Source organism: the organism of the source record quoted next, unplaced genomic scaffold, assembly GCF_019419815.1.
Source record: "Pyrus x bretschneideri cultivar Hongxiangsu unplaced genomic scaffold, Pyrus_bretschneideri_v1 Contig9, whole genome shotgun sequence".
Classification (NCBI taxonomy): domain Eukaryota; kingdom Viridiplantae; phylum Streptophyta; class Magnoliopsida; order Rosales; family Rosaceae; genus Pyrus; species Pyrus x bretschneideri.
Window position 1 is genome coordinate 8,005,038 of NW_025999831.1, and position 8,842 is coordinate 8,013,879.

The following is an 8,842-nucleotide window of genomic DNA, read 5'->3' on the forward strand; positions in this document are numbered from 1 at the left end:
ACAGAGGCCAGGGTGGCATTGTAGAGGGATGGGGAATGCCTGGCGGTGAGAACCTAGAGCCTCTTCATCATCTCAGTGAAAGAGTCATGTGACACCTTTGACAGCAGAGGTGGCCATCCTTAAGACTGAGCTGGCCTCATATAAGAGCCAGATGTCACAGATTGTACAAGCCCTCGGTCAGTCTTCCATTCATCTCTCGAATCTTCATCCGCTATTAACATTCGAGCCCCTCCAACTCAAGCATGCCCACAACTCTGCCCTTTCGACCTTTGAGCCCGTCCCCAACCTCGTGACCTTCTAGCCGCCTCCAAATGACGACCCCGTTGATTATGCCACATTATTTTCTTAGTTTTTTACTCATTTACTTTTTAAATATTTTCCTTGTACATACATTTATATTTATTTAAATAAATTATTTTTTCTCTTCATTACATTTTTTAATTGCAATTTAATTTTATTGCAAGATTGAAAAACAGAACAAAAAAAATTAAATTAAAAAAAATATATTTTTGCGCGACGAATACCTTCGTTTCACAATATTATAGCGACTAACAAGGTTTCGTCGCGCAAATTTTCAAGAGACGAACAGTAGTCGTCCCACGTTTGTCTCCTAGTATTTTGTGTCACGAAGGCTAAACCATCGTGCCATGTTTTTGCGACCAATACTATTGTTCGTTGCACAAAGTGTTTCTTCACGATCTTTACGTGACGGATTCTGCGCGACGAATTTTCGGTTACGCATACATATGTGCGACGGAATGACACTTTGCACAACCAACTTTTGTTCGTCGTGCAAATAGTTAAATGTTATAGCTCACCAAAATGAGTTTTTCTATTCAATTCAATTGTCTACACCATTTCATTAGAGATGCTTATGCCCTAGGAATATGTTTGATAAACTTCAATATAAAAGTGAACATGGCACGCCTAACAAGAAGTTTAACAAGAAATGAGGTTTTTTCGACCAAAAAGAGAAAGAAAAAAAAAAAGGAAAGAACATGGCACGCCTAACTAAATAATGATTTATTTAGACTTACATACCAACGTGTTAAACGGAAACCTGAATTAAACTAAAAAAAATTATTCATCAAATTTAAAAAAAAAAAAAAAAAAAGTAAAAACCAAAGAAACAGAAAGAAAAACCTACATTAAAAATATGAATTAACCACGATTAATTCGTGGATTTGCGTGGTCGTAACCTTAGATTTTTTGTATTTATTGACTTATTTTTTATTGCTTCGTACTAAGGATTACAATCGCAAACTTGGACCTTTTGGCAAGCTAGGAAGGCAGGCCAGCATTGAGGTCGTAACTTCCAAAACAATTTCCTTGTAATTTACACATATATATAATTAATAGCTCCACCTCCATGAGTATGAAGCTAAATGTCAACCATTAAATCTTAATCCAACAGTTGATATATGGCCATGAATTTTGGCCAAGAATTAACAATAATATAAATTAATACAGAGAGAATATTGGAAGTACGTATCTGTTTTCCTACGTACGTAAGCTAGAAGATAATGATAAAAGAAAGAAAAGTGGAAAATAAGTCCAAACTTTGAAATATATGTCCCCGCACAATGAACCCATAAATAGTCATTATGCATTTAGATATAAAATATGTTTTGGTTGAGTGAACCGGGACATAGAGAGAATAGTCAGGGGTTTGACGGAGACAGAGGCTACAGCCACCTAACCTAAATATCTGTTTGCCGAGGTACCACTACTACTACTACTTCTCTTCTCCATCATTTTTATTTCATTTTCCTTCACATTTCGCTTTCACATCCATTCTAGTCCTCTTATTTTAACCTAGAAACCAATCCATCTGTCCCAACACCTTCACGCTCATCAAGTCCTCTTGCCTCAGAAGCTCCGGCAAGCTTGCTTTACGTCGAGAGTTTTGTCCTCAATCGGAAAGTAAACAACTATACCACAGTCAGGTAAGCAAAATCCTGGGCCTCTTCACCAATATATGCCCTAATTTATCAATATCTTGACTACATGTTCTTGTTGTACCATTTGGCTTTGAAGCCAGGCGTACGTTTCGATGCTACAACCATCGACGGCGACTACGCTACATGAATTGGATTCATGGGTGGTGTATGTACTTCCTCCAAGAGACTAGTCAACGACAATATAGGTGTGTGCAGAGTTTGATGTTGAGGTACTTTAGCATCATATCGGTCATGTTTTTGATCGTTTTGACTGTGTTTCTTGTGGTACTACCGCTGCTTTTGCCACCACTACCACCACCGCCTTTAGTGCTTCTCTTTATTCCGGTTCTGATCATGGCAGTTCTCATTTTACTGGCGTTTTCTCATTTGTCGCAAGTTCCAAATATGGCCGTCGTTTCTGTTTGATATATGAGTATAAATGATGAGGCAGGTTTCAACATTTCATATTCCATGTTATAAAACCCCCTCAACCTTTAATTTCTTTTATTTTATCTGAAAATATATCTAATGTATATTATTAAACATGTTGAGAGTAATGTAAAAAAAAAAAAAAGCAAATTCAACAATATACGTGTCAAGAAATATATTCTCAGAACTTCTTTTCTTTCGGATTCCTGATTTAAGTACACAGTTATAGTCAATAGAAATCATGACTAGTGGTGATGCTGGCTATAAAGGGGCCTTTGAAATTTTGAGATTTCAGCATTATATGTTTAATTCAGAATTTTTTCAATATGAAGGTGAGATATGGTCACACGCAAAAGTTTTCCCATTTAAAGAGGAGGATTTTTGTCTAAGTTTGTCTTGTCATACAACTTTTCTTTTCGGTGAAAGGAGACCGAAAAGAGGAAAGGGGCTCATGCTTGAAGCAACTCTTAATTAATTTCACCTGATCGAGTCCCCCATTGTTAAGGTAGCATCATGCTTGAAATACCCATCTAAGTAATCCAAAAATAACAAAATGGACCTGATCTCTAAGTTTCCACGCCAAGCAAGATTCTAGGATTTTTGTCTAAGTTTGTCTTGTCACATGGGAGAGTTGATGGTGGTGCTAGCAAAGCCCTCCAAGATGGCCGGCCTTTAGCTAGTTAGAGAAAATGGAGAGAGTTTATCCTACCTCTCAATCTCTACAATGCTTAAAACCTTAAATATCAGGAAGGAGGCACAAGTTTCTGTATTTAGTGATGTCATTGGAGTGAAAAAAACTTGTCCACACATATCATTAATTGTCAACAGTACCATTAAACATGACAATTTCATGCACATCTTGTTAACTTGAATGAAATGAGACTAAAAAATCAGTGTTTGGGTTGAGGCTTAAATAATTGGACTAATAGTCAACATGTTAAGATAAGGGGTTGGATCAAGTCTACCCATGAGTCTATTTCATCCTGTTCAGAGAAAGGTTATTTTGGTAATTTTGGAATACTAAAAGAAAGCCCTCTCTCCTCCCCACATCGTTCATAACTTCACATCGCCTTCTTGCATACTCTCTCTCTCTCATATTATCCCCACCGGCACCAGTGGCAAAGCCAGAAATTTTCAAAGGGAGGGGCGAAATTTAAAAGCGTGCAAGGTTCCAAAAAAATGTAGACTACAAAATCCTTTTATATAGTAAAAAATTTAAGTCGTTCATAATGTATCAATACAAACAAGTTACAATTGTTGCCGGCGATGTTCATGTCATGAAAACGCTGCATAATAAGCTTCTTATCAATAAAAGCAAAAACATCTCTCTTAATGTAAACAACAAAGCTATCACTCAATCATTAATCTCCTATTTTGTTACGTAGTGGTGTTTTGAGAATACTTATAGCAAAAAACGTTTTCTCTACCGAAATGGTTGCAATCGATAATACCAAAGTCAATGTAAGAAGCTTATAATCCAATGTAATCACGAATCTTTTGAGTGCCAAAGTCTGCTAGGAGTCACTTCAAGTCTCCGAGTGAGCTTAATTACTGAAAAATGTGCTTTAATTTTGTCGACATGTCGAAACTAAAGTATTGAAACTCGTCTTTTTGTAGTTTTCCTCTTCCTGTTACTACTTCAACCCAAATTGCCTTCCTTTTTCTCTTGTGGCTACGACCCAACCCTTTTTATTTTCATTTTATAGCAACTAGGCCCAAGTTTTGGGTCCAACGCCATGACTGCAGTAGCCTAGGACCTCATTCTTTTCTTATGTTTTTTTTTTAAAAAGCTTCTAGCCCAAAATTATGATAGCCTGCCTCTCCCATTTGCTCACACCTGCACACACCAGCGCCGCCAGTTTTCCCTTCGAGCTTCAAACCCCATGATAGGAGCATATTTAGGCGACTTACTTAGCTTGTTTTCGTGCATCTATGTTGTTAATTCATAGTTGTTTTAGTAGTTTAAGCCATTTTCGTGTGTTTTTAGGTTCATATGGCTAAGGAAGTAAAAAGATGCATTTTGGAGCATTTTGGAGCAAAATTGGGCTTGGAATGGATAGCATATGATTGGAGCCAAAGTGTTGGACGAATTTGAAGGCCTTGTATTCATTTTGGACATAAAACAAATGGCCTAGCCCATTCTCTCTTAAACCAACCCCAAGGCCATGCATTTCCTTCCAATTCCAAAGCCCACAATCACTTCAAAAGCCATGCAAAGAACCATCCATTCCATCAAAAACAATCCATCAATTCACATGCAAAACCACCATTAACACACATGCACCCAAACAAAGCCAACCTAGCTAACCCTACATGCATTCTTTATGCAACTCTTCATCATTCCACCATTCATTCTTTATTCCACAAACAAGTCACATGCATTTCCACCTTCCTACTTCATCATTTCACCACATTCTCCCTCTTTAACTCATTTCATTATTCATTCACTTTGCATTCATTCAATTCCACCCCACATGCACCCTTTATTCTTCATCATTGCAACCATGGCACATTTACACCAACAAAACAACTCCCATGCCATGGCCTACTCATATTCCCATTTCCTTTCCAACATCTCACATGCATTTCCACCTTCCTACTTCATCATTTCACCACATTTTCCATTTTATTTCCACATGCAATTCTTCATCATTGTAGCCACAAACACCTTAAACAAATAGCCATATACATCTCCACTCCTCCTATAAATACCCTTGCATTCATTCATTCAAAAATCATCTCATCTCATTCACAACACAACACACCACAAACACTTCCATTTTCTTCCTTAGCCGTGAGTTTCTCTCCATTTTCTACACCATTTTCTCCACCACTCCTCATCCATTTCCATAATTCCCCCAATCCATTCAACACACCAACAACATCCCTTAGTCCTTGTGCCATAATAAAGAGGAAGATAAGAGGGCCTAAACGTTCATACAATTCACGTTTGAGTTGTTGGAATGTTTACGCGTTTCTTTGATTTCAATGTTTAAATTCAATTCTCTTTGTTTTGTAATATGAGGAATGGAAGAGAAGAGTGCCTAAACGTTCATACAATTCAAGTTTGAGTTGTTGGAATGTTTAGGTGTTTCTTTGATTTCAAAGTTATGAGGAACTAAACCCTTTTTGGCTAGGGGTGATTTCAATACCATGATTATTTATGTAATATGAATTGATGAATTCCGGTTATGAACTCTTGATTCGTGAATGCAATTGGCTTAACTATTTGATGATTAACTTATTTGTGTTTGTTGATTGAGGGTCGACACTTAATTAGCATGCATGAATATGTGGCTAAAGTTTAAGAAGGTTTCACATAATCGTTACTAACTTATACTTGAAAGTAGTGAAGGTCGCTTGTCACGATCGTGTTAAGTTTAATTCTTAGCATGAGTAACATGATGTCATAGTTGCAAATGCTTTGTCAATGCTTATGGTTTTCATTATTCTTAATGATCTTCGATTGTATCTCTATTATGATGACATGTAGGGAACTTTTGAGAATATTTTGGGTTGTCGAATGATGCCATCCAATCCAATAATATAAGGAAAATCTGAGGGTTAACTAGTGATATCACGGTTAATTTGGGGCATTGTCGTTCATAATTCAATGAAGGAATAACTGGAAATTGATTCATATGCATAAATATCATGTGTGGAGAAAGAACATCTAGCTAATTCACCAACCATCTTATTTCATCAATTACATTATGTCTAGTTATTAACTTGTTTCGTTATTTCAATTTTCGTCAAACCTCAATCCCCCTTTTGCTTTAATGTTCAATATAGTTAGAAATCAATTTAGTTTGTGTTTTTAAAGCATTTTGATTCTTTTGGTTTGTCTTAGTGTTTTAACGTTTAGTTTCACATTCTTTGAGTCTAGTTTAGTGTTTTATATTGTTTTTACGTTTTTAAGTCAATTTAGAAGGTTTTAGCAAGCCCTCCTAATCCCCGGTCTAGAACGATCCCTCACTTATCCATTCTACTACAATTGTCAAACGAGGGTTTAATTTGAGTGTCAAGTAATTCTCGCATCACCCTATCTGCAAATGAGATCTGCTAGGTGCAGGGGTTCGAATAGGGAAGGGAGAACAGGTTGCGAGTTTGGGTTTTGATGGCTCAAATTCTTCTTCATCCTCCTCTAAGATTTTTGGAACTTTGTCCCTCATAGCGCAACAAGTTTTTTGAAGGGACCGGAGGGGCACACCATCACTCCTAGGCTTAATTTCCGGGAATGGGAGGGGCGACCGCCCCTCCTTGCTCCTATGTAGCTTTACTAGTGACTGCCACAACACCATCTCCATCCCTATCGCTACCACACCATCTTCATCCCCAACCTCCCTACCTGTTTTCCACCATTTAGCGACACTCACTAGTATCAGGTCTGGAGGTTGTCAAGGTCCAAATCCACTCTTCAAAAGTTTGGGCACTTATTTCATATGTGTTTGGTATCACCACCACCACCACCTGTATTTGTCATCCTAATTTCCCAGCGAGGAGCTCAAACACTGATTTGCCATTAATAATAAGGAAAACTAATGAAAATGGCTTGAAAACTTTGAGTTTTAACAATACGGACAAAATAAAGGGTAAAGTGAATAGTATCAAATTTAACTTTTTAGTGTAAAAATGTGGTTTTTCATTAAAGTGAACAGTACTACGAACTTTTTGTTAAAACTCCCATATATAATAATATTCTATTTTATGTGACCTTATAGGTTCCAACTTAGCTGGTTGTGCATAATTTGATTGATCAAATCAATCTTATTTTACATAATTAGAAACTATTCCAGTTTAGCCTGATAGAAGTATCCATAAACCAAACAGTAACATCTATCAATGGCTATAAGCTACCTAGATTAGTTGGAATATGTTTGAATTCATAAAGCACATATTTCTTAGTTATGATACAATGCAATTCAGTTCTTGTATTTACTATATTCCGATTATATATTTTAGAGCTTGGAATAAATTGTCAAACTCTGTTTATAAATATGATCACCCAATATACATATATATCTCATGTATTATGGTGAAAGATTTATGGAGAAAGATCATCAATGAGTTTTTAGAATATCTACCTTCATGATTACCTAGATAAATTATTTGTTGTGCATTCACATGTCTCTGTATTAATGTACATGATCTTATACCTCACTCTATAAGGCTTTGCTAAAATTTGAATACTTTGAGCAAGGCTAAAGATCATATCAACTAACATGAGAAAGCTAGTGATGCCTTAATTCAAAGAATTAGTTGCATCCTTAAAATGGAAGTGTAGTATAATCGACAAGTAGGTAATCTTCCATTCAGACACTTTTGTGGTTGGTTGATTTTCAATGAATTCAATTTCATATATGAGGACATTCATCTCTATTCTATGTCCGAACATGTTTAGTCCAAGAGTTATTGAGTATGACATAAACCAGCATTTTTGGATGTTCGATAGTCCATTCGATTATCCTATAAATAGGAACTTAATTTTATGGAATGTGTCCCGGGATTAGAACTCATTTATGATCTTATCCCTACAACGTAAGGTATTCCTTAGACTCACCCTAATCAATAACGAACATTCCTAATCCTCTATTAGGTGACGAATGTTCTCACTTGATCTTGTTGGTGATGATTTGACATTCAATTGTCATGAACAACCAATTACATGTTGCCACATTAATTTCTTTCGAGCATATTCCAACACTTCCATTGCCCATCTATAGCTTGCTAACTTCGTAGGGGTTGAAGTGACAAGTTTCTTATGGTCTAAGGTCAGAACGTAGGATAGATGAGTGGCAGTACACTTAGATAGTACGAGGATATGTTCACATGCTAGAACCATGTGATTTGATCTGAGGCTGACCTTTTCAAGCTTCTCTATCCTTTTTTCTAGCTCCTTAGCCTAAAACAAAGACATTGGCCTACCTCATGCAGGCATGTCCAACTACCAATTAATGTGGCTTCGTTAGTTTGGCAACACATTGACGCACCCCTACCCGATTAATCATTAGACTAAGGGTAGAGATGTGTTGGCCATCGCCAAAATGGTGACAAAGCCATACGAATAGATTAAAGAGTGTGTGACAATTCTAGGATGTGTGTTAAAGATCAGAAGAAGATGAAGGCTCAAGCTCTCTCGCCGAACAAAGGTTTGGTTCACGTATCTACATTTCAAATTGGCATTTCTCCCTTCTTGCCTAATGTTGTTTGCCTAGTCAAGTCTGGTCGCGTGCATCCAACATAGCAGCTCATCCTTGGTTCTACCCACAGTTTTTTTAGAAATCCCAGATGCAAAAACAACTTCCTTCTTGGGAAGTTGTTTGTGCATCTATCATATAGAGGTTGGACATTAGCTCAATTTTGCACTTTATCTTTACTTGAGCTTATAGCTTTCATATTTAGGTCTTTAGGACCATTTCAAACCTTCTCAATCTATTGATGTTCGATTGAGTAGATTTGGTAGTTGTTGATGA

General features: G+C 36.8%; 1 long non-coding RNA gene across 1 annotated transcript; it reads left to right on the plus strand.

The window, feature by feature from the left end:
• The first annotated feature begins 792 nt into the window (after positions 1-792).
• On the plus strand, positions 793-2,565 carry LOC103928814. Its single transcript, XR_664417.3, has 2 exons — positions 793-1,946; positions 2,038-2,565. It is a non-coding gene; the product is annotated as an uncharacterized LOC103928814 (long non-coding RNA).
• The last annotated feature ends 6,277 nt before the right edge of the window (positions 2,566-8,842 follow it).